Source organism: Gopherus flavomarginatus, chromosome 1, assembly GCF_025201925.1.
Source record: "Gopherus flavomarginatus isolate rGopFla2 chromosome 1, rGopFla2.mat.asm, whole genome shotgun sequence".
NCBI classification, from domain to species: domain Eukaryota; kingdom Metazoa; phylum Chordata; order Testudines; family Testudinidae; genus Gopherus; species Gopherus flavomarginatus.
In genome coordinates, this window is record NC_066617.1 from 166,623,841 (window position 1) to 166,650,644 (window position 26,804).

Sequence of the window (26,804 nt, forward strand, 5' to 3'; positions counted from 1 at the left end):
AAAAAACAAAAATCAGGCAAACAATTTCACATCTTTTTCTTACCTCTGTCATTTAAAATTACCTAATTCTTCAGTGAACTGGATAATTAATCTTAATGCAGTTCTTTGATATTCTGTCTTTTCCCGTTCTCCATAAATTACTTCAAGCATACATTGTAGACTGCTTCAGTCAAGTCCTCCTTTAAATTAAACTGCTGCGGAACAAAACCACCTTTCAGCTCATCCTAGCTCAGTTAGAAGTTGCCCCACTACCTCCACAGTGATGCTGACCAGCATGGCTGGTCTTAAAGTGGGGTTAGGAGAAGAGAAAGCTGCATTTCCCCTCTGAAGTACCATCCCACTACTATTCCCCAAGGCAGCATGTGAGAGATAAACTCCCACTTTCCTTCCCAGCCTAGCTATGATGCTCTTTAATGTCAACAGATAAGCTGTTTTTAACTGAACTAGGCTGAACCGGGAGCTGAATAGCAGCTGTCATGGGCAGATTAACGAAAGAGGAATCTTGGATGTAGAGAAATGTCTGGTCTAGTAGAGAGAGAGGAAGCACTGAAGGAAGGGGGAAGCAGCAGTTGGAACTGCCTACTGGATGGAATCAGAATTACTCAGATACGGGCTAAAGGCCTATACTGCTAATATATAAAGCAGGTTATCCTTCAGTTCACATGGTAGAGTCCTTGGCTTTTGGTGATGGAATATCTGAGTTCTTCCCTTCAGCTAACATGAAGTCCTTAATTTCCATGGTGTGATATCCTAGCAGATGGTCAAATGGTTGCCAAGCAGATTTATTACAAAACAAAAACTACACTTTACCATCCTTTTGTTCTGTGTGTGTACAGCCCTAAGCACAATGGGGTCCTGGTCTCTGACTGGGTCTTCTACAGTAGTAGTAGTAATAATAATAATAATCATAGGAGAGACCAACGCATCATCAAAATCAACTACAAGAAAAGTGGTTCCTCCCCTCACTTCCAAAGCATCTCTGGTAAATTAGACAGAGAAAAGATTCAAATGGCAAAATATTTCCGCCTCCTTTCTGCCCTCCCTCCCAAAAAGACTGTAATCATAGGTGCTGGAACCAGAGGTGCTGGGGTGTAACAGCACCTCCTGGCTTGCAGTGGTTTCCATTGTATCCAGGGTTTACAGTTTGGTTCAATGGCTCTCAGCACCCCACACTATACAAACTGTTCCAACACCATTGACTGTATTCCTTCTCCCCCGCCCTTCCTCCTCCCAGTAAGCAGCGTACTGAAGCACTACTGAAAAATCAAGAAGACTGAAAAAAACCCAAAATGTGTCCCTCTTGGCTACAGATTAGCAAAACATGTTGAAGTTCAGACAATAAAACAAGATTAAATATTAGAAAGCATTAAGATAGCAAGTGTAATGACAGGAAATGAAAAATTAATATTCAATCACATAAAAGGGCAGAATAATTATAGCTCACTGGAAATCTTTGATGCTACATGGAAAGACGGACTGACTCAGCAAAGTGCCTCTCTTCTTTAAAAATTAATACAGATCTTTCCTTTCCAATTTATTGCACTGAGAAAGATTTTCAAACTTAGTAAAACTTGTGGAAGTTACTTCTTCAGGGCCTTTCTGGTCATGGGTCCAGGACAGGCCCCTCACATAGAATACATTCAAATACTCAGATATCTTAGCACTTGGATTCTAAAAGCAACAAAGCAAGTAGCTGGGAACTACCAGAATAATTACTAGTAGTACACAGTTCACAGTGGCACATGAAGCTTTGCCTTACAATAACTGTGTCACACTTAGCTCTAGCTCCTATGTCAACCTTTGCTTAGTCTGTCCTTGGTGGCAGAGGTGGCAACCTGGCCCAATGGTTACATCAGGTGATTACTTTTGATTCTTGCCTATGTTTCACACTCCACTCCTCTCACCATCCACAGCAATCCATCCAGTCCATCTCTTCTTTCCCTCACTCATATGCCCTGGGCTTTCCTTTTCCAGAATAGGCTTCTCCATTTATTCAGGGCAGTGTGCCTCCTGAGATACCAAATGGACTCCAGAATCCCTTACTTTAACTGCAATGAGGCTTCTGAAAGGGTGCGTCTGTAGCCAAAGAAAGCATTGTAGTGCATATCTGAGACTCATGGGCATCTGCCATATGTGACTGAGCAGAAATAGGCACAATCTTATTAGGAGACTGACCAACCAAACTGGCAGAATGCCTGTCCTGTTCAGGAATGACGAAGATGATCCTAATGCCTTCCCAGGATATTTTATTTAACCTATCCTAAACTGTGGCTGTACAAACAATCTGTAAAGATGTATACTTATTGGTTCCAAATAAAGGCACGACTTTGCTCCATAAAGAAAAATTTCTCGCAGAATGTAAATATTCTTGGTCAATTCATACAAAAAAATTACTGATGCTGAATTGCCGGACACGTCTACTGGTACAGTACTCAGCATAGTTTCCTTCTTCCTTTGTTTAGGGCAACTTGAACTAAAAACCCTACCATTTCAGCTGACGAGAACAGTCCTTGATGGTGAAGTTTCATGTTATTTTTAGATTTGCTCGGCCATGGTCCAACACGTTTAGTATGCAGACATTAATATCTGTCATACTCTGTATCTGAAAAAAAAATTATTCGTGGAGCATTTCTAAGGATTACATCCCCTGCAACTCCCCTTTCCAGCTTCTTCTTTCAACACCCTCTATCCCCAACCAGAGCTGATGCTTCCAAACCAGTCGTGAGTTCACCTTGATTCACTAACTGGAAGTGAACCAGAACAGAAAAAGGAATATGTCTGCAAGTGACAGACAGGTAGACCTGTCTAACCTAGCACATTAAAATAACTTATATGGAACTATGTCATATGAGATTAGCTCTACAACGCTCTAAATTAGGCTCAGGTTGCAGAATGACTACAATTCAGTGTCCGGATTACTTAACATTTAAAAGAAATATTGCATCAAAAGATATCACTACAAGAAGGAGGAAATGTACAAACATGACAGAAGAAGAGCGGCTACCGATAAAAATAGCTGGTTATCTCTTTTTAACTAGCAGTACCTTCTAATGCTAATCAGAATGATTGTGTTCCCCTATAACTGAGGGGTCTGATGTTGTTCACTTTTGCTTTCTGAGATAATGAGGCAAGTGGGACTGCAATGCTCTTTTACTAGAACAGAAGGCAAATGATTTTAGAAAAGGTATCTATTTACCTGGTTTTGAAATCCTAGGTGGTCAAAGTACAAACCAACAAATAAACTGTTAAGGATCTGAGAGGCCATTTTACTGTTTCCCATTCTAGCTAACTTCCTCATAACTAGCACCTCACTGGAACAACTGGTGCTTCAAGATGCCTTTATATTTTAACATGATGTACAAAAGAGACCTGTTACCTATGGCAAAGTTAAAATCATTGACATTATAGTGAAAGCTCAGATGCACTTTCATCTCTTACAAATCTCCCAGCTGCTTAAATTTCTCAAAAATTACCTTTGTACTGAAATTTTGCATGTTCTTTCAGCTCATAAGTAATTAAAAAAAAAATTTCCAGAAAGTCACTTTGGCTTTATTGAGGTAACATGGAAAATGAGGATCTCAGCTGTTTAAAAGTGTTTTGGATGCTTATTAAAACAACAATAAAACAAATATTTCACACTTATTTAGGGCCTTTCTTTCTGATGGATTACAAGATGCTTCTATTCTTGCATATACAAGAACCACTTCACAAACAACTCAAATGCTGCCAATGTTGGATTTAACACTGCACGCAACACTACCCACCATTTAAAACAGCAAGGGAACTCTGTATCCAACTGAAATCAGAAGGGAATTGAGAGTCCGAATGTAATAATCACCTTAAAATTTGGACAGGACACAGTGGTTAATACCTCTAGTCTTGTAAAAAGTGCCATGGAATTTTAATGACAACAACTGTCCAGGGACTATGATTTTACTCAGAAAATGAATCAATTGAAAAGAATCATCTAACTGAACAACAGTGCTCTGCTTCAAAAATGCCTCTTTGTGGAAATATTAAACCACATCCACATACCCTATTTACTTAGGCCTTGGCTACACTGGCGCTTTACAGCGTTGCAACTTTCTCGCTCAGGGGTGTGAAAAAAACACCCCCCTGAGCGCTGCAAGATACAGTGCTGTAAAGCGCCAGTGTAAACAGTGCCGCAGCGCTGGGAGAGCGGCTCCCAGCGCAGCAAGCTAATCTCCATGAGGATGTGGAGTATGTGCAGCGCTGGGAGAGCTCTCTCCCAGCGCTGGCGCTGCGACCACACTCACACTTCAAAGCGCTGCTGCGGCAGCACTCCCACGGCAGTGCTTTGAAGTTTCGAGTGTAGCCAAGCCCTTAGTACTTTTAAAGAACCTCCATATGGGGCATTTCCCTTAACAGTGAATATACTACATTATAAGTACTTTCCAAACATTTCAAGGAGCCCCCAGACTACAGACAAACAACGAGACAAAAGTTAGGTGAAAGGAAACAGCTACAGTCAATTTATATACAAGTCAATTTAATTCACTATAAGGAGCAAGGTAGAAATGGGTCTTTTAGAAAGATTAATATGTGGACAATCAATGCAAAATATCCATAGAGAACTTTGAATAGGCATGAATTAATATTTAACTCTATAATTATAGGGGTTGCCTCAGACTATGAGGTTTAGGAACCTCCAGAAATTACACAGTCACCTTGCATCTACCCCAGAATTTACCTGCAGAAAAGGGCATTGGTAATAAATGCCAAAAGAATTAACGATATTCACTTTAGAAGGGATTTTTTCTTACTCGGTTTGTTTGGGAACGAAGAAATGACTGACTTTCTGAAATCATGATCCTTCCAATATTTTATGATGATGCGAGGGATGGCGAGGGGAGAGAAGTCTGACAGTAATGCTGGTGAAATGTAGTAGATTGACAGCTCTAGAACCTGAAGTTCTACATACACAGAAGTCATGATACATAGGCAGTGGTAGTGCAAGCGTCCCTCACATAGCCCCACCAATGCACCTCAAATCGGACCTAGAGGAGCTCCCCTCAACAATTTAACAGAGGAGTTGGTCTTAACAGCCCATTCAGTTCTAATATATAACAGCCAGCACTAGGCTAGGTAAAGCAACTGGCAGAGATATACCACAAGCACAGGCCTCTTTATTAAAAACATGCTCAAGATGCCACAGGAATGCAGTACCAGAAATCAGAAACCCTGCTAATCCATTCCATAAACTAGATTATAGATTATTTTCTATGCTAGTCCTGATATCATCTGGCATCAGAATAAGGAAACATGCTACCATAACATCATAAAGGTATCAGAGAGTCAACCCACAGCCCTGAGAATGTATATGAAGAAAACAGAAGTTGTCTGGAGGCAGTCTAATTCATTTTTCATATTTTCTCAAAGTCAAACACCAACTTCCTTTATTACAGCTAGCTTTTCGGCCTACAGGAGCTATCCATAAAGATGTTATGATATACGGTACTAACAGATATTCCATTTAATTAATAACAGGTTTCGTTTTTTATGATATCTTTGACTCTAGCATTGCTGTTCAAAGTTAGAATATTGCTGTTTTGCTTGCCTCTACTGCTATTCAATCTCTTTTATTTTATTTTATTTGTAGGCATATAGTATCATTCATGGCTATACTGCCCCGATTTCCTTTCTGAGGCTTGTTTTACCATTAAGAATAGTGTGGCATGCATATGAACTATCTGAAGCAATCTCAGACTGAAGAAGGGCAAAAATAATACCTATCTTTAAAAAGGGGAACAAAGAGGACCAGAGGGATTATATACCAGTCAGCCTAACTTTGATACAGGAACAAATTACTACACAATCCATTTGTAAGCGCCTAGAGTATAGCAGGGCTATAAGAAATAGACAGCAAGGATTTGTCAAGAACAAATCATGCCAAACCAACTTCATTTCCTCCTTTGACAAGTTTACTGACTTAGTGGATAAGGAGGAAGCAGTAGATGTGATATATCTTCATTTTAGAAAGGCTCTTGACACAGTCTCACAGGACATTCTCATATGCAAACTAGGGAAATGTCGTCTAGATGAAATTACTACAAGGTGAGGGTACAAGTGTTTGGAAAAAAAATGTACTCAAAGCATAGTTATCAATAGTTCATTGCCAAACTGGGAGGGCATACTTAGGTAGGTTTGTGCAGGGGTCTGCCCTGTGTCCGGTCTTATTCAATATTTTCATTGATAACTTGGATAGAGGACAGTATCCTTATAAAATCTACTGACGCACCAAACTGGGAGGGTTGCAAGCATTTTGGAGGTCAGGATTACAATTAAAAACAACCTTGACAAACTGGAGAATTGGTCTGAATCCAGCAAGATGAAATTCAATAAAGATACGTGCAAAGTACTACACTTAGGAAGGAAAATCAGATGCACAACTACAAAATGGGGAATAACTAGCTAGGCAGTAGTACTGCTGAAAAGGATCTAGGGGTTATAGTGGATCACAAATAGAATATGAGTTAATAATGTGATGAAGTTTAAAAAAAAAGGCTAATATAATTCTGGGGCATATTTACAGGACTGTCGTATGTGAGACACAGGAGGTAACTGTCCTGCTATACTTGGCATTGGTGAGGTCTTAGTTGGAGAACTATGTTCAGTTCTGGGAGCCACATTTTAGGAAAGATGTGGATGAATTAGAGAGAGTACAGAGGGCAGCAACAAAAATGATAAAAGGTTTAGAAAACCTGACCTACGAGGAAAAGTTTAAAAAAACTGGGCATGTTTAATCTGGAGAAAGACAGACCTGGGGGGAGGGGCGGTGTTGACAACAGCAGGGTTGCCTGGGGGGGTGGAAAGTGAGGCATTTTGTCCCTGGCCCCGGCCCCGCAGGGGCCCCCACAAGAGTTTTCGGGGGCCCCCATGAGAGTTTTTGGTGAGTCTTCGGCAGCAGGTCCTTCAGTGCCGCCGAACACACCGGGATTGAGTGAAGGACCCGCTGCCAAAGACCCAGCTGCTTCTTCAGTGGCAGTGGCTCCTTCTGCTCCAGGTCTTCGGTGGCAGGGGCACCTTCCACTCCGAGTCTTCAGCGGTGGGTCCTTCACTTGCTCTGGGACCCGCTGCCGAAGTGCCCAAAGACCCGAAGCAGAAGGACTCCCACTCCTGAAGACCTCAGGCCCCTTGAATTCTCTGGGCTGCCCTGGATAACAGTCTTCAAATACGTTAAGGGCTGTTATAAAGAGGAAGGAGATCAATTGTTCTCCATGTCCACTGAAGGTAGGACAAGGAGTAATGAACTTAATCTGCAGCAAATGAAATTTAGGTTAGATATTAGGGAAAAGTTTCTAACAATAAGGATAGTTAAACTCTGGAATCGGCTTCCAAGGGAGGTTATGGAATCCCCATTGACGGACCTTTTTAAGAACAGGGATGTCAGGGATAGTTCAGGTTTACATGGTCCTGCCTTAGCGCAGGAGGCTGGGTGTGATGACCTCTAGAGGTCCCTTCCAGCCTTACATTTCTATGATTCTGCGAGTGGCATTCAATACATGGGAGCCAGTAGGATATTGCCAACAACAATCACATTGAAATAGAGAATACTATTGCAAACAAGCCCAAGTCCTGACTTCCTCCATAGAATAGAAAATGTGGGTATAAAAGTTGTTTTTCACACGAGTCACTGAGTGACACTGTAACATAGTTTTATAGTATATATCAAGTTAATTCTCCGTCAGCTTAAGAAGAAATATCGTGATATATTACCACTTAGGGTTGGTGGAAAACTAACTGGATTATAAATATCAACATCTGTTTAAAAGCACAGTTCCCCATCAAAGGCTAAAGGGCTAAAGGTTTTATTCCTATAACTCACATATTTCCTTCTGTAAAACTTCTCCCTTCTGCATATACTCACTCTTCCCTGTAAACTGGTCTCAAAGCAAGTTACATTCCCCACCCTACATACGCTAATTTGTAACCCTTTCATACATAAATTTCATGGTTTACCCCAAACCTTTCCCAAAATCTCAGGAAAACCAGCAACAAAAGTAGGGAGAGAGAGAGACTAGATATATAGATCTTAATGTTAAAATGTTATAAAGGGAAGCTTTTCGAAGGGGAAATGTCATGCCCTTCCTACTCATCTTCCTTCAAGGCTCTGTAATGTTTAAGGTTGGAAGGTACAAAATGATTCAAAAGCAATATCTCATTTGTTATCCCTGTTCTAAACTTGTATGCAGAGTGTGTCTGAAGTGTCCAAATAAAGAGCTGTATCTCTTGATCTAGACCGTAATTACCATAAAAATAGAGTTCATACCTACACTTGTTTGCTACAAACAGATGGCTGCTTGCTTTTTTGTCCCATTACATTGCAGCTCTGTCCCATTAGATCCTCTTTGTGGAGAGTGACAGCCTGTGAGGTCAGTTTTCTGACAAGGTCATCTGCCTTCAGAGTATGAAGAGAACGGCACAGAAAGTGGGTTGGGTTATATTTAGAGTTTGGTCTAAGTCAGTGCCATGGTTCCCTACTGTCTCTCCCTTGCAGCACTGTCTCGTGTCTCTGGGTATAACTCTCTGCTGCTGCTACTCAGCCTACAGTATACAAACAGAAAAATCATTCTGAATTACTGTTGTGACCAGGTTTCTCAACTTGCTAAAACAAGTGAATTGGGAGCTTAGAGGAGGAATCATCAACTTCCCTCATTCTGTATCTTTAAATAGATAATTTTCTTTATGAAAGTGAATTTGCCCCTTTGGAGTGAATGAGACGAAGGAAATTCTCCAGAATACAGCAGAGGAAGATTTCCTGCACTAACGTAAGTGTTTTTTTTCCTTGATAATATCATCATCATTGAGAAATTGAGTCGTTTGTTTAATGCACCAGACATGATTCTTCTGTTAGACCTGTACTCTATTTACCCTTAACATGAATGTTTTTTAGGTTAATGACCTGAATATGGATCTGGAGAAATTCTCAGCTATTTGATTGATGATGTATAAAATATCAATTGGCATTATTAATATGGGAAGTAATCAGGAAAATAACTAAGAATACATCAGCATGTGCAATACAGTATCCATGTCTGATTAAATCAGATTTATGAACATCACAGTAAATATTACAGATTTAGTATTAGAAAGTGCACTCCAAGAAAAGAAACTGTTACATTCTGAAAGTAAGCAAAAAGCGTGTGTATGTGAGAATATATGTGAATGTATGCATGTGTGTGTAGTTACTGATTATATTATATTTATATGCATTAAGTATATGCAGGTTCCGAAAATATGCATTCCATTGACAGTAAGCATGTAAAATAGGGTTCACTGCAAGCAGCAAGGATCATTTTAAACAAAGGTCACTCAAAAAGGTGCTCAGCTCTCTCACATTTCCAAAGAAGTTGCACAGCTTCAGGGCAGCTATACGCAGGATACAGGGGTCATACGATAGAGGTATTTTCTTTACAACAGAATGCTTCAGACTGGTAGTACATTGTTTCCTTATAAAACTTAGAAGCAAAAGTAGTTTAATTGTTTTCCTTATCTACTTTAATCTGTTATGATGTTTACAAGAAAAACATGGACAGAATACAACATGCCATATGTAGTAAGGGTTAGGAAGAAATCTATCCAACTAGAGGGGTGACATGTTTATTACTTAAACTTTACGGAATCATACAACGCTAATTTCCTTTCCACAGGAATGTGAGGAACAAAGGAACCTGTTTATAGTGATGTCTGATATAAATGAATCTCTGTTCATAATGATGAAGTAAAGAATCCTGAATTGTTTCAGTGCATCAAGGCATGCACCTTGCAATTCTTAACATTACAGTGAATTTCTAATTAGAGCTAAACACTTCTGTAGCGTGAAAAAATGGCTTTCCTGCGTATTCTCCAGTCACTTTAAGTTCTCGTTTTAATGCAAACTGAAATGATACTCAAACAATAATACTAGCACACCTGAAGTATTACAAACATTATAAGTACAGTACACATAATAAAATCAATATGTTGTTACTGCCAGACCTTTCGTTGGTCCTGATGGCCTTATGAGTCATCTTAGTGGAGATACACCAATAGAACTAAGGTGTAAGAGCAGTTTAATGCAATAGCCTCGTGCATGGTTATTTATGTCCTTAGCCTTAATAAACACCTCTACAAGTCTCACTCATTCAATGCTAATGTGCTAGGATTCTCAAATGTAAAACTTTAGAATCTATTTTTGCTTTTGATTTGATCATGTACCACCCACTGGTGCTAATGAATGTTATAAGGATGACTGATAAGGCTGTTACTAGCCCCCAAATGTGTGACATGGTCTGGGTCCATCCTTTGTTCTGCTGGATGACAGAACAAATAAATGAGCCCCTAACACACTTCAGATCACATGACATCACCATCCAATGTCATGAGTCAACATGAGGAGGTTGTGTTGCTATGTGATGAGGATATGTCACAATGTGTTAATGGAAGATGGACGTATACACCAATGCAACACCACAATAGCTTTCTGAAAAGCAAATGCAAATAGGTGTCAATTCTAGAAAACACACAGCCAATAAGTTTCATTGTGAACAAAAGCTCCAGACATTTTTGACGTTGTACCACTAGAAGTTCTCCTTTCTGTCCCCAGTGCAAACTTGTTGCAAAAGCCTATACCTCAGTTGATGAAATTGAAGGCTAGTAGCCTTTATTTTAGGAAGAATAATAAGGCAACAGGAGAGCACTACCACTCATATGGAATTAGTTCATCTATGCAATGCTGTCCAGTTCAATTTCTGTAATTAATTCCTGTCTCTTTTTTCTAATATATCTGCTATTAAACTTTTTTGTATAGTATATTACATTAGGCTATAAAAGTATAATGCTTACATTCTGTCAGAGTCTCACATGCTGAAGGAATTTATCTTGATCATTTATCTTGATCACTTCTCTTAGCTTATATAAAATCACCCTCTGATGTTTCCTTCTTTCCAATTTCATTTAGCAACGTACTTGCAAGACCTGATTTTTGGCACAACGACAGATATAATGGCTGACATCTATTTCCAAAAAAGTGTTTCCTAAGAGTTCATGGATCTTAACGAATAACTGTTAAAGCAATCTGTCATTGTGTAGATTTGGGCTAAGTAGGAGGTGATCATTCAGAGATTTTCTGGAGGATTTTTTAATGTGAGGAAACTGGAGGACAACATACTGTATGTTGGGCTGTAGAAATGCTAATGTGTTTCTAAAGTTCATTACCAGGTAAGGACTTAATAGTATTCAGCAGTTACCAACATAAACTAAAAATAGTAACAAGTCTTTGTAGACAGAATTGTTTTTACCTGGATGAGAGATGAGAGAAATATATGAGGAGTGCCTGTTTGTTGATTACTCATATGCTGCCAGCTGTCCAGGCAGAGCTCCAAGGGCACATTCATCAAGTCATAGATTCCAAGGCCAGAAGGAACCATTGTGAACCAATGTGACCATTTAGTCTGATCTTCTGTATAACGCAGGCCAGACAACTTCCCCAAAATAATTTGTAGTGCAGATCTTTTAGAAAAACATCCAATCTTGATTTTAAAACTGCCAGTAACGGAGAATCCACCACAACCCCTGGTAAATCATTCCAATGGCTAAATACTCTCAACATTAGAAATTTATGTCTCATTTTCAGTTTTAATTTGTCTAGCTTCAACTTCCCAGCCATTGGATCATATTATACCTTTCTCTGCTAGATTGAAGAGCCTGATTTAAATATTTGTTCCCCATGTAGGTACATATAAACAGTAATCAAGTCACCACTTAACCTTCTCTTTATTAAGCCAGTGGTTCTAAACCAGGGGTACATATACCTGTGGGGGTACGCAGAGGTCTTCCAGAGGATACATCAACTCATTTACAGATTTGCCTAGTTTTACAACAGGCTACTTAAAAAGCACTAGCAAAATCAATACAAACTAAAATTTCACACAGACAAAATGAGAACATAAGCTATTTGTCAGTAACAGTGCGCTGTGAAACTTTTGTATTTTTATGTCTGATTTTGTAAGCAAGTAGTTTTTAAGTGAGGTGAATCTTGTGGGTACACAAGACAAATCCGATTCCTGAAAGGGATGCAGTAGTCTGGAAAGGTTGAGAACCACTGGATAAAACTAACTAGATCAAGCTCCTTGAGTCTATCCCTATACAACTTGTTTTCTAATCCTTTAGTCATTCTTGCGGCTCTTCTATGAATACTCTCCAATTTATCAACATCCTTCTTGAATTGTGAGCAGCAGAACCGGACACAGTATTCAGTGGCCATCACACCAGTGCTAAAAACTGAGGTAAAATAATAATTCCGGTGTCAATAGAGTAAACACATGGGTGACCAAATCCGAACACCACACGTATCAGCTGGAATTATTCAACCATATTCAGATAGCCAGTTCTGATACCAATATGCTCCCCTACACCGAGCACCTCCCAATGCAACCAAACAACAACTGGAACTGGGGTATTCTGCTCACTCCTGCTGTCCCTGAGCCAAAAGGGAATGGAATCACTACTCAGGCTCTAAGGTGGGGCCAGAATATGTGACAATTTTCCCAAGTGACTCCCTTTGGCTGTTGATCAGGATGAAGAGGGCACTGTGCCCAGCATCCCTCAGTCAAAGGAAAAGTAATGTGATGGGAGAGGAGAGGGCTGCAATGGAAGAGGGAAGAAAGGGAGAAAGTGGCCAAATATATTCAAAACTAAATCGCTGTCTAATTAGCTGCAATTCAGTTGCTCTCATGAATAAGCATTTATTCTGTGGCAGCAACTTGAGGGGACCCAGGTTGGAGCCCCATTGTGCTAGCCTCAGTATATAGAAAATGGCAGTCCTTGCCCTCATCCAGCTTACAGTCTAGGGGTATGCCTACACTACACGCCGATTGGCAGGTAGCGATTGGTTTATCGGGGATCGATATATTGCTTCTCATCTAGATGCGATATATCGATCCCCAAACGCGCTCCTGTCAATTCCTGAACTCCGCCAGGGCGAGTGGCAGTAGTGGAGTCGACAGGGGGAGCCGTGGCCGTCGATCCGCACTGTGAGGATGAGAGGTAAGTCAAAATAAGATACTTCAACTTCAGCTACACTATTCCCGTAGCTGAAGTTGTATGTCTTACATTGACCCCACCCCCGAGTGTAGACCAGGCCTAGGATTCTTCATTAGGTCATCCTAAGAGCTGAACACAGATTTCCCATGGAATAATCATGCTGCATTTCATGTTTTATGCAGGCATGCTGTGCTTGCAAATTAACTCATTTCAACACTGTTTCACGCTGATTATCGTGACTCTCAGCATGCACTATTACGGGGAATGACAATGGAGACGGTGCTCTCACATATGCAAAAGAAGGATGATGGGCTGGCTATTAGATAGCCAACACGGACAACAAAAAATTTCAAAACTGGAGTTAAGCAAAGAATTCACCACATAATTTCATTTTCTGCTGAAGAATCTATTTTCCCAGCTCATTTTACTAGTGACAGGGAAGAAGAAAAATCAGAGTTGATACAACAAGCCACACAGCCCCAAGCTGCATCTGACCTGCTTTTACAAATCCATCTCTCACAATGCGACAGACAAAAAGAAAAAACTTGTCTATGGGGTTGCTCGCTGGATTTCTCCCTCTGTGCACCAGACAAATAACATCTTAGTGACATCTCACTGTAGAACAACAGATATTTTGCTCTGAGAAAAACAATGGAGTCCACAGCCTGTGTGCTCTTTCTCAGTCTGGGACATTGCTGGAGTGAACACAAACATCTCCGACTCTGCATTTCAACTGAAAATATTATCCCCATATGGGGTAATTCACTCTTACTCTCCCCAAAGCACCTGGCTTTGTGTTTCTATCCAAGGGGAGCCTGGGGACAGCCACCTATAGTCATGGGCAGGCTACAGGGGCTAACACAGCCTCTTTGTGACTGCTATTACAGTTTATGGGCTGGAATATTGACTGCTATTCCTCTGTCCTCCAAGCACAGATTCCTGGACACTGTATCCACTTAGATCTGGGTCTAGTGGTCCCTCCATCAACATATGCCCCAATACTCACTTCTGTAACAGACTATTCAGAATTGGCGAAGAACCTACTGCTGTGGCAGAAAGAGAACAGAGAGTCTCCCGTGTGGGATGAATTTTGCCCTTAGAGCCAACTCCTGGGGAAAATGGCACAACGTGAGTAAATGGACCTTGTGCTCAGATTACAGCTTGCAAAAAGCACAAGAATGAAACTGTAATAGGTAACCACCACATGTAGTAGCCAGTGCCCACTTGAGCTTTTCAGGTACCACATGGTACCTCAGATGCAGCCCCACTGTTGCCCCATATGCAGATGCTCTGGCCATGCTCCTATCCTACCCCTAACCCTCACCTACAGGCATATTAGGGAGTTCTGCTACATGGATGCCCATTGTCCAGCCACTCACACAACACAAAGGTGATGTTTGGGACTGGCTGCAGGGAAGGCATGTCATGATTTTCCCCTTTGATTCTCTTAGAGGAGAGTATTTTTTTAAAATGGCCCTTACGCTTTGTTGGGTGAGGAGGGAGAATAACAATGGAATCTTTATTTAAGAAAAGAAAAAAAAGATGACAAGAGAATTAAAATGACCAAATCACAGTATTTGAACCATTTGATTTGCCATGAAAAGAAACATCCCAGTTTTGTGTGCATTAGTTTATACATTTTCAGGATACAGATGATTATCTCTACCTTACATATCCACTTTCAGTCGTATATGAAAAGTGATGACTTTTACTGGACTGTGTCTTGCATTATATTCAAAATGAAACATAGCTGTTGACAGCTTCCAGGCTACTGACAAATTAGAGCAGTAAACTGAAAATGAGCATTAAGGTTGGAGATCTATCTCTTTCCATGACAACAGATGTTCTATAGCAGGTTCACAGATAGATCCTTGCTCCTACAAGGGATTAGCTCAGAAAAGTCCAGAAGGAAGACAGTAAGGGGAAATTACTATAACATCTCCACCGTGGCCTGAAACTTGGGTTTGTGCTCTGAAGCCCTATCTGACATGAGTTCAGAATGTACATTTAATCTCTCAGTACGCTAAGTAAAGTCCACAAGTTAAATAGAGGAGCTGAAAAGCCTAGAAAAGCCTTGGCAGAAATGCCAAAACTTCGCTGAAGTGGCCTTTCTAAGAACAGTGTAGCTGCAGACTTCAATGCCAGTTGCGGAGGGAGTGTAATACTGTACATGCAGTGCTGATTTAACAGTACATTTCATTCTAAGATTACATTGTTTTATTAAAAATATTTTTCAATAACATTCCCATTTGCATGATATGACCATAATTATACAGGAAAAGGCAGATAAAATTCATTTTATATTATATATTTTTTTCATTCATTCCTCAGGAAAATATTTCATCTTCAGTTACATATACTAAATGTCACTGGCTTCTGTCACCTGCACCAGGACTAACAAATTAAATCTAAGTGTAATGACTGTACTGAATTCCGCTCTCAGTCCTACTGCAAAGAAAAGATGTATTTGTGCATATCTATGCACTTCATATACAAAGAAATATGGATTGAAGACCAACTCCAACAGACAGTCCCCTGCTTTAAGCAAATATTTTAAAGTAACCTTTCTAATTCATTTTTTCCAACTTTTATTCAAAGACACCTTTTCTAAGAGTTGTTTATTGCTGGCCCTATGGCTGGTCATTTACACGGAAAGTAAGAATAGTGTGAAAACTCTCTTATGCACACAATGAACACTATTCAAAGAAAATAAATATTTAGCGTGCCATTACATTTTACTTTACCGCAGTATTTGTGGAATTTCCTATACCACAAACAACGCTGCATGAGAGAGAATGCATAACCAAGAGAGGAAAAAATGCAGGACACTCCCAACAATAGACCTTTGGATGATAAATATTTGGGAAGATCTCTCTAGGAAGTTCAACAGCTTGAAAAATAATGTGCATAGTACAACGAAAACTGGAAATGTTAGGCCACATGTGTTTGTCTTAGTTACGAGAGTAGTCCCATTCAATAAGATAACTTATGAAAGTAAAACAGGCAGAAAATGTTACTTAGGGCTGGTCTACACTGGGGGGAGGGTATCGATCTAAGATATGCAACTTCAGCTATGTGAATAGTGTAGCTGAAGTCGAAGTATTTTAGATCGATTTACCTTGGGACCTCATGGCGCGGGATCAACGTCAGTGGCTCCCCGTGTTGACTCTGCTACCCCCGCTCGCTCCGGTGAAGTTCCAGAGTCGACAGGAGAGCATTCAGGGATTGATATATCACATCTAGATGAGACGTGATATATCGATCCCCGAAAAAATCGATCGCTACCCGCTGATATGGCGCATAGTCTGGACGTACCCTTATTTTCACATCCCTTGTTTGGTGGAGTTGAATTAAGGGATGAAAAGGGCAGTGCTTGCTCTTTTGCCGAGAGCCATTATGAGTGGTGATCCCCAAATGAAAGAGGAACAAGCATTTGGCTTGTAAATTGTTAATCAGAATCACTCACTACACAGGGGACTCCACTGGTGTTGGTGTCACCTTGTGAAATCATTTTAAGGTTTGGTACCTTTTGTTGGGTCTGCAGGAGTGCAATGCCAAGATCAGCTGTTTGAATTCCCAGTTTGGAACATAAACATGTGCTGTAGCTGCTTATGCAAGTAAAGTGGGGCTCAGATATCCTGCTGATGAGGGTGGAATTAGACTCTGAATTGAACAGAACTAGCTACCACTTCAGTTTCAATCAGTTACTGCAAAAGACACCCTACTGCTATCCCAAAAATAAACAAAACGCAATATGTCTTTAGTTTTCAAAATTAAACTCTCCCATTAACTATCAATAATTAGGAGGGGAAATCCCATTTGGAAATGGGGGTGAATATGTAATTTATTTGTACTCGTGAAAAGTGACAGATTAAAACCAATTGGATGAACACAAAAGTAGTGCAGTCAGTTGCTCTGCAGGTCTTCCTACATAGCTGTGCTAGTGCACATCAAGCCTCAGCAGCAACACTCCATGCTGTTTGACTGCTCAGGAGCAGAGTCAGCAAAATTATTTAATAGTTTTTTTGATGTGGACAAGCAGACATTTCAAGTTCAGACTGAGATGACTCAACTCTGTCAGTTTGTAACACAGAAGTTGAGCCTACATCTCTAGGCTTAAACTAGAGCATTAATCTCCCATTATAACTACTTTCACCTGACCGCTAGTCAGTCTATGTAGAAGGACACGTAGCCTAATTATAGAGGGAACAGTCTTTAAAAATTTTCCCAGGGGTTAATCTCATGAATCCCAATTCTCTCCCATTTTATAAATCCCACCCAGTTTGCTCCTGTTAAGTTGTAAGAGATTCTCCCTCCAGGCAATGGAACACGATACAAGAAAACAACAGCAGGACTCACTAAGTAATGCAGAGCATTATTATCAGGCCATTGGAGCAATCAGGGCTGGCTCCTTCTCTGTCATCTTCTAAAGTGTGCCTTCATAATCGAAGACAATCTATCTATCTATAAGTTTTACATTATTTTAGAGAAGGTAAAACACTAACTGCTTGGCAGTATCAGATTTTACAATTGTTGAAGGTATATTAAAGGCATTAATTTATGTTGCACATATTCTTTGCATTCTGCATAAATACCTCTTACATACATTCAGAGGAGGTGGCTCCAGACAGTACACTTGTAGTGCAGCTATATGCGGATCTGTGGGAAGGGCTGTCTAGTTCCATGTCGGGGGTAAAGATTCCTAGATTTTACTCCTAGCTCTAATATTGACATGCTGGGATCTTTGGCAAGTCACTAAACCTCTTTCTGCCTCAGTTTGCCCATTTGAAAAAAGGACCCAGTAATACTTTCTATTGTCAGGACAGAGCATCATCAGCTGAACCTGAGGACTAGTCAGCCCCGCCTCCAGGCAGATAAATGAGCTCAGCTGGGTTCAGGGGAGCTGGAACAATTTGTATGGTGTGGGTGCTGAGAGACATTGAACCAAACGGTATAGCCTGGAATGGATATAATGTATTTGATGGAAACCACTTCAAGCCAGGGGGTGCAGCCACACATCAGGCACCCCTACTCCAGCACCTATGGATGGGTTGTGGTAGGACTGCCTGACTGGCAACTCGCCTGATTGGCTGAAGGGAGCCAGCAGCAGTAGCAGGTTGCTGCTTGCTCAATGCTTTGCCTGCTGCTGTGATTGCTCATGCTCCAGCCTTGCTCCTGACTTGTTGCTGCCCTACCTCAGCCCTGTGTCCCTTTCCTGGCTCCTGCTCTGACCCTTGGCTCTGGTTCCTGGCTCTGACCACTGGCCACTGGCCCCAGCTCTGGTTCCTGGCCACCCCCAGTATGGTTCTAACCACTGAACCGGTCTGCCGGCACTTGGGCTCCTGACACCTACCTTACTGAGGTGGTCTGAAGCTTAATTAATATTTGTAAAGGGCTATGGGATCCTTGGAGGAAAGTGCTGTAGAAGCATAAAGAATAATTAGTTAATTTACTACCTTCATTTTTCCCTTGTACAATAAGGACAGAAGGAACACAGAGTCTCTGCGTGATTCACTGAAAAAGAAGTAGTGCTTTGTAATGAGCTCCATGTACCTGTCTTCAAAATGTCAAGATGAAAAACTAACCTGAGGCTGGCTCTATCAAAGCCACAGCTCTGGCTGAATGAGATAGAATTTAACCCTGAAATTACAGTTCTGAAAATTCTGCATAGTAATAAGAAATATTTAAAGTGTCAATTTCTCATAGCTCTATTAGACCAAAACTGCCTTGGAGAATGTGTTGGCATCGAACAAAAGATGGAGATGGATCAGTCTTATCCATAGGGTTTGACTGTTGCACACAACCCAAGGAATTACTGGAGAAAGATTTTGTAAAGCTAGGGTCGGAATACATGGTACAAAGGACACAGAAGCGGTATTTTCTCTAGACCCTGCCCTCAGTGCAGGAGAGAATGCCTCATAATGCAGATATCCTCCGATTCCCTGCACAATTTCACACACTATGAATTTCTCACTCTAGGCCCTGTGAGGAACTGTGGTTTCCTCCTCTTGTTTCCTTTATAGCAAAATCAATGCCAGGAAAACACACGAAGGTGGAACTTCATCATTGATACAAAGGAGTCTAGATAGGCATCACTATCAGTGAAGAGGACAGCAATATATAGATGTAACAGCTTTCAGAGTTGTTTGCCAGTTACCAGAACTAGCAACATTCAAAAGAATCAAAGGGTTAAACTACAGAAGTAATAAATGAGTTCAAGTCAGGATCAATGTAATGTTTTATTGGTTGCGTGTTGCTGGGAAGGAACATCTAGCCATAAGTTACTTCATCAAACAGCCAGACCAAAGTAGTGAGAGAAGAATTAGTCCTATATATTGGGCCAGCTAGCTCTGCTGGAGTGGGTAGGCAGGGGACAGGAGGGGGGAAATGGAGGTCAGCAGAGAGGTGTCATCAGGCTGTGTTGAACATAAAGCCTTGGAGGACATAAACAAACCCCGGTTGAATGGAAGTTTCAGTTGAGTAAGGTTTAATTAATCAGGGCTGGATTCTTAATTCCCATTTACCTCATCTCAGTCTGCAGACTGAAATACTGGTTTTAGAATATCTTTTAACTTTGTTTTAATAAACTCTTTACTCTTTCTTGCAAGCCTCAGAGGTAACAATTTATTGTTGATGTTTTCTCATTCCTGTGATGGAGATTTTAAATACTCTCTCGTCCTATAAAGCTGTATGGTGACATAGCTGCTATATACTGCGTATAAATTCCAGTGCCAAATCCTTTTTCAATACATTTCTTAATCTTTAGGCTCCTTAATTTCCCAGTTAAAACTGATTTTTCATAACTGCTGAACATTTTAAAAATACTTAGAGCACCATTATCTGGAATATTATTAACTCTGATGTCATGAGGCCTGGATATCAAAGTATTAGTACTACAAAGACATTCCACCATTATAAGTAGTTAAAACACTTAGTCAGAAGTTAGAAAAACAGTATTACTTACCATTTTATAACCATTCATTAGATAACATACATTCAAAATCAATAGTGACTACAGATAAGTAACAAGTTATGCAAGCTGAAATCTAGCACAGTTTCCAGAATAACCCCCAAAGTTATGATGTATCTATTTAAGCTTAACCAATTATATATCCTTCTTATATATCCATACATGGTGAATGACAAACCGTCAAGTAGTTTGGGCCCAACATTTAGGTTTTGTGTAAAATCATTATGAAACCCAATAAAAATGACCTCATGCACATTTTAAAATTTACAATAAACACAGGTTTGTTTTATTTTCTCATTTGCAGCCCAAACTTATGAGAACCAGAATCAGAAATTGAAACTTTCTAGAAAGTCTAGTTTTTAGCAGTAAAGGAGGGAGGGAGGCAGCTTGTCTTTAAATATATGGATTTATTTTAACCTACTAGTGTTTCCTTTCAACATTTTCAAGTTCTTACATACTGAATGCCTACAATCAGGCCTCTCAAGTACTTTTCATTACATGGGAAACCTGAATACATTTCTGCTCCGTATCTGTGGTGACTAAAACTATATCTTCTCGGTTAACATTTGCCTACAACACACTACTTCCCCACACAGGCAATAATGACCAAGACATGGGACATTTCCTGAGGATTAATCATAGTTAATATTGTCCAGTTGCTAATCCCCAGGAAATGCCCTGAGCCTACATTTATTACTGTTGTAAACGGGGGGGGTGGGGGGGGAGGAAGAGGAATTAATCTTATTTTCTTTTATAGTGGGAACTGCAGTTTCAGTTGGTCTGCACTGGGTATTTACATATATACAATATGAGTGCACTGTACAATAGCCACGCAGAGAATGAAATCTTAAGAGTCAATTTGATTTATAAAATATCAAACTGTAATATACTTTTCTGATCACCTGTTCCAGGTCCTTGATTTCTTACGCTTGAAATCAGTCTGGAATTCATCTTACCTTGGAGCGAAACTGCATTTACAACTTGTTTCTTTACTATGCTTTTAAAGAATTGAACTTCACTCACAGAATTTCAAGGACTTCACTCTCCTTGAAGGACTGTGCATGTGAAAATAACTGTAACATGATGGTGTGAACATTTCTCAAAAGCACAGCTGTGCTTGATCCTGTAGCTTTGTATGGGTCCAAGATACAGGATTCTGGTTCAAAGATAGATATCGTCCCCAGCGCCCTTTGATCTCTATCCATGTATTCTATCTATCCATCCGTCCGTCCATCCATATACTTACATTGTGCCAGTCATTGTAGTGTCGACGTGCTAAGTACAGGAATTTTACACTAGAAGTTTCTAAGAGTAGGTCTACACTGCAATTAAACATCCATGGCTGGCCCGTGCCAAATGACTTGAGCTCGTAAGGCTCAAGCTATGGGACTGTTTAATTGTGGTGTAGACATTCAGTCTTGGGCTGGTGCCCCAGCAGGCATCTGCAGTTAAACAGCCCCGTAGCCAGAGCCTTGCAAACTTGAGTCAGCTGGTAGGGGGCGGCTTTGTGTGTTGAATTGCAGTATAGACCTACCCTAAGGGGCTACTGTTTGTTTAATTTGTCAGTGTGACCACTTATAAGAAGGGCTAGTGAACAAATAAGTCTTTTCTTCCTGCTTTAGAGCACAGTTCTTAAGTTTATCCTGATCTCTTATGATAGAAGAATTTCTTGGCTGGATGTTTTTTACTAAGAATGAGTGTTGACCTCAGTAACAACAGCTACGTTGCAACTACTGCTCACAAGACCTCAGAGTGGTGAACAGGGAGAAGGAGCTCTTTTAGACAGATGGATCCTAGCCTACTGAAGACTTTCAGGGAGAGGACCATGACTGGGACAGCAGTGAAGAATGTGATGCACTCCTGTGATTTTTTTGCGGGGGAGGTGGGGAATATCTGCTTTGCTCAGGGGATACAGTGTTGTATTCTGTGCACCTTTCTTTGTTAGCCCCATGTAGAGAACGTAGCAGTAGCCCATCTAAACTAACAAAGTCGAGAGCCATTGTGTCCGGGTGTTTGTCTGAGAGAGGAGGAGGTGTGACTATTTTACAACTAGACGGTAGAAAAAGGCTCTTCCAACAACTGTGGGTAAACAGGCATAGCCCAAGGTGCAGTAGGATTCCGAGACCATGCACCTCTTTGATAATCAATAGAAAAGATGACTCCTACAAGATCTTAAGAAATGCTTCTCCTTGATACAAGCATCACATCCATTTTACTTGGGCTCAGTCTGAGACAGCTGGTGTTCTTCTGCACAACAAAGAAGCTGGATTACAGCACTCTGCCTCAGACAAGAAGAATAATGTAAAGCTTCAGAGGGGAAGGTTTCTAGCCTTTCGGAAAGCCATGGAGAGCACTCATGGTGAGGAGGAGCAGCTGCCCATTTCAGCCCTCTGATAGGAACGAGATTAACCATCTGAGACTGTTTCCACTGACTCATGTTTTGTTCAGCAGGCAAGTTAGCCGTCTCTTGCGGATGCCTGTGTTGAAAGCAGCAGATAAGTCTGGAATCCCTGGAGAGTTCATTTGTCAGCCGTGTGCACTTTCCAGTTCTTTGAGAAACTACCCCCATTATTCAAGGCCAGAGCAAGAAGAACTTCCTGATTTTACTTGTGTGGCCGAAATGTAGCCAAAGATTTTAGTTTATTAACCATTTATTGTGTGATGTTATGATTAATCAATATGTTATATCATATATATTCATTGTATGTTAATTAGAATGAATTATAGGATTATAAAAGGATAAGATTGATCAGTATTTCATAGAATCAAGTATTAGCCAGGAGTAAGACAAGCTGAAATGCAATAACCTGTAGGATGAAGCCTGAAAGAGTTTAGTTTAGCTATTTTAGGCCTTGGAAACAAGAAATGACGACATAAGCCAATGACTGGAAAATGATCTGATGTCCTAAGATTATGGGAAAAGAGGTGCCATGTGGCAATACTGTTCAAAATTACCCAGAAGATTAATATTAAATCATAAAAATACTGTAAAGGTGCATCTGTCTCCAATATGTGTCTTACCCACAGGATACAGGTTGTGCATCAATATTAATGAGAACAAAGGGAACTCACACAGCCTATAGAAAATTGGGGTCCCTAAAGTTTCCAGGGGATACAGACCAATAAGAGAAAAGAGGATTGACACTTTTATGAACATGCGCAGAATGTAAGTATAGACAGAATCACATTATAAAAAGGATATGCCCAGAATGGGAAAACTGATGATCAAGCCATGAGAGACCCATTAGACCCTAACACTGTTGTTAAGGATGTGAGTATAACTCTATTTGTAACTTGTGCATAGGTCTGTATAGAATTTCTATATGCTTGCCAGCCAGGGCAGAAAACGTTTTCAGTGCTCAACTCTGAGCACTTGAGCAAAACACACCACAACACATAGCCAGCCAATCAGCAGACGGAGTTCAAAAAGCTGGTGCCCACCCTGCTTGACTGACTCCAGAGCAGCCTTGACTATGAGATGCTTGGAAACAGATCCTAAAGAAAGATTTGAGTAAGGAGCTGGTATATGAGCTGTTCTTGAGTGAGAATACTCAATCTGAAGAAGTGAGCTGTAGCTCACGAAAGCTCATTCTGAAATAAATTTGTTAGTCTCTAAGGTGCCACAAGTACTCTTGTTCTTTTTAATTATCTCTAGTATCAGTCAGAATCAGAGTTAAACAAGAGAATCAGTGGGACTACCGACTACTTTCCCCATCTAATGGGGTTTGAAGTGTGTTGCTCTCTTTCTTCCAATTAGTGGTGGCTTGGTGCAGCTGAATCAAAAAAAATGAAGTCATGATATTCAGTACCCTAAAATGGCTGAGACAAAAATAAGGTTCTCATTTATAAGAGGGTAGCAGTTACTGATCTCACCAAACTGTAAAATAGGCAAGAACTGCTTAAGCATTGCCAAGAACGATCTGCTTCATCCTTGTCTGGAGTTTTTTTCTTTTGGCATGTTGGTTCTTTTAAAAGGGCAGGAATTCACATATTTTGTTGTGCCTAAAAAGTATCATAATTCCTCAATAGGAAAATGTCTCATGGAAAGGTGGACACTATAAGTAGTGGAGATTATCCCTCAGATACTGCAGGATGGCGTTCTAGATAGTTATTCCATTTAAACAGCTTGAATACTTTGAATATGTAACAATCACTCTTCAAGCTCTTTCCCGAAAGTTTATTTGGCAGACATTACTGCATTTCACACATTTCTGGAGCAAAACCAATTTCTTCACAATATAGAGGGATGAGTTTTACAGAAGGGAGACATACAAATTCCCCGTAAAGAAACTCGTTATGCCAAGGTGATATTGACTCTTTTTGAGCTGTGTATGTTGAGAGCTCCTATATTAGATCTAATGAATTCTGCAGGGAAGGCATCACTGGGTTGTTATTTGTGTTTCTAAAGCACTCATCACTATAGCATGCGAGTATTTTGCAAAATTAAAGACAAATTAGTTCTAGTTGGAAGAGTCCTCCTCCTTTCTCCTGAGAAGTTGCTCTGTTGCTCAGACATTGGTGGGTGATTTTAGAGATAGCTGTCAAGTATCTCACAACACGATTGTTAGGAAGAAACTCTTGCCTGTATACATGCACCTAGCAAAATGATGTAAAGATGGTAAATCCTGATATAGTATTGCCAACCTCAATTGTTCACAAATCATGAGTCAGGCCCCGTAAAAATAATGAGACTGGCTTAAAATCACATGATTTTTTAAAAAATGAGGTTCTTTTAATTTGCTTTCTGGTTTCCGAACCTTTAGGGTTCATGTTTTCAAGGTTTTCTTTGCAACCATAAAGGCTAGAAAGGTCTTTTTTTTTCCTTTTAATTTTAAATAAAAGCTTAGATTCTCCAGTGACCATGATTCCAGGAGTTGTGGCTTTAAGAAAACCACAAAATATCATGAGATGTATGATAAAATTTCAAGAGCTGGAGATGTTGGATCCATGACAGATGCAAGTCTACAACAGCAAACACTTGGTGGAGAATGCCTTATTTCTGACATCATGGGTTCAAACAGAGCTCCGTCATCTGATACATCCCTGCTAAGTGTATGGGGAGCAGAGAGGAGTGAGCACTGAGACATCTATGCGCTGAGCCTATTTAGGAATTGGAAGGTGGGGAATGAGGACTTAGATATTAGCCAATGTAGAACTCAGAGCACGGGGGTGATGCACTGCTATGTTATGCCCCAGCTATGCGTTTTAGGGGGTGAGCCCCAAGTGAAGCATGTTGCATTTGCTTACTGTTGGAGCAGGGAGGAAAAATGGAAAATTAGGGAAATTCTAGATAATTTAAGGCAGCGCTGTGTGTGTGTTGCTGCTTTCAACCTTTCCTGGTTGGGGATTTCCCATTCCCGTTGCTTGCCGGGGCAGTTAGATCAGTAGTTTCTGTTCATGTTGTTCTCATTTGAACATAGTTTTAACCTTCAGCATACACAGCAGGTGTTAAATGCATCACCTAAGCTCTTTTGAAACCTGAGCTAAGCACTCGGCTGGTAGCACTGTACGCAAAATATCTCAGTGCTTGGAACTTGCAAGTCTGTACAGAAACTGCATCTCCAACTAGAAAGGCTGGGCTTGGGCCTTATTCTAATGCAGTAATTTGATGCTTTACCCTTTTGGCTTTTCAGTCTAAACTCTCCCTAAGCCTTGGTTCCACAAGCAATTATTGCTAGACACAAATCTTTGTTTTCCAGTCTGGAAATAATCTACATGGGCCTAAGAATGTAATTGTAATTGTGGTTGTTTTCTGCTATAAATTACTACTGTAATATCTGCTGAAAAACCCACTATAAAATAGCATGTCTGTAAGTACTGTCAAGTTAAAAAAAATTTAAAGGATTACAGAAATAGGTGCTTGGCAAGGGATAATTTTTCCCAGACAGTCTTTATCGCTTCCTCTGGTAAAGGAAATCCATTATCATCACCGTCAGTTATGTGTGTGCTTTATTGCTTTTAAACTGAAATGTCCCAGCCTTTTTTGCCTAAAGTACGTTTCATCCTCGAATATTCATCTCACATTTTCTTTTATTTTTTTTATGTGTACCAGTCATGCAGATGCACAAAGGGAAGGGTGGATGGAAGGAGGTCTGCCCCCCACATATACCGTCTCTTGCGCTAGAACTTGTCCCTCCTCAAAGGAAGCAGGCAACAGAGAACATGGAGAAGCATGCATGTTGTACTCCTTTAAGAGGTGTATTGGCAACCAATCACCTTCCTTGAACATGCAGAGGAGCTCTGAGTTTCATGCACCTTGGAGCTACTTAGGTTCCACACCAACCCTGATGCAGCCCAGTGCCTTAAATGCACAAAAGAGCCTCCTTCTCCCCCACAATAGACTGAATATCTCTCTGTCTCTTAAACACCAAGTATACAGTGGAGATTTCCAGTTCATAGCATTGATTTATTTTTATTTTTTTGCTGGGGGATATGGGGAGGGGCTATACGTGCATATATTTGTACATCTAGACCACAGAAAATGGTCCACATTTGCAAATGTGACTTTACTTATTTCTTTGTCATGGATTTGCAAACAAAAATGCTAAGGGTTTGATATTTCAGGTCTGTCGCATCTTATGCTGGGGTTACATTCCGCGGTCAGCGCGTAAAGCAAAAACCGCATATAGTCAAAATGACCCTTGAAAATCTCTTAAATCACCCATAAAGTACAATTTTGGGTATGCAACCCTGTACAGTACTATGTATTATATATAGCAACGTACAGTACAGTATATAATAAAGACTACATATGCAAAATATAATTTTACAGTATTTTTAATAACATAAC

At 40.3% G+C, this 26,804-nt stretch overlaps 2 protein-coding genes across 8 annotated transcripts in view; one reads left to right on the forward strand and one right to left on the reverse strand.

Annotated features, from left to right (window-relative positions):
* CMSS1 (cms1 ribosomal small subunit homolog) overlaps window positions 1–26,804 on the reverse strand; it is a 385,528-nt gene that overhangs the window by 46,917 nt on the left and 311,807 nt on the right. Inside the window, exon 1 of one of the 6 annotated variants that reach the window (XM_050961277.1) lies at window positions 8,291–8,386. The exons of 3 other annotated variants lie outside the window; for them this stretch is intronic. The gene's annotated coding sequence lies outside the window, so the exon portion shown is untranslated. Of the gene's footprint in view, window positions 1–43; window positions 386–8,290; window positions 8,387–26,804 lie in introns of those variants that run through there. 2 more of the 6 variants (XM_050961286.1, XM_050961275.1) reach the window with 2 other exon arrangements.
* FILIP1L (filamin A interacting protein 1 like) overlaps window positions 8,532–26,804 on the forward strand; it is a 320,082-nt gene continuing 301,809 nt past the window's right edge. Inside the window, exon 1 of one of the 2 annotated variants that reach the window (XM_050956860.1) lies at window positions 8,532–8,789. The gene's annotated coding sequence lies outside the window, so the exon portion shown is untranslated. Of the gene's footprint in view, window positions 8,790–12,268; window positions 12,288–26,804 lie in introns of those variants that run through there. The other variant, XM_050956870.1, reaches the window with a different exon arrangement.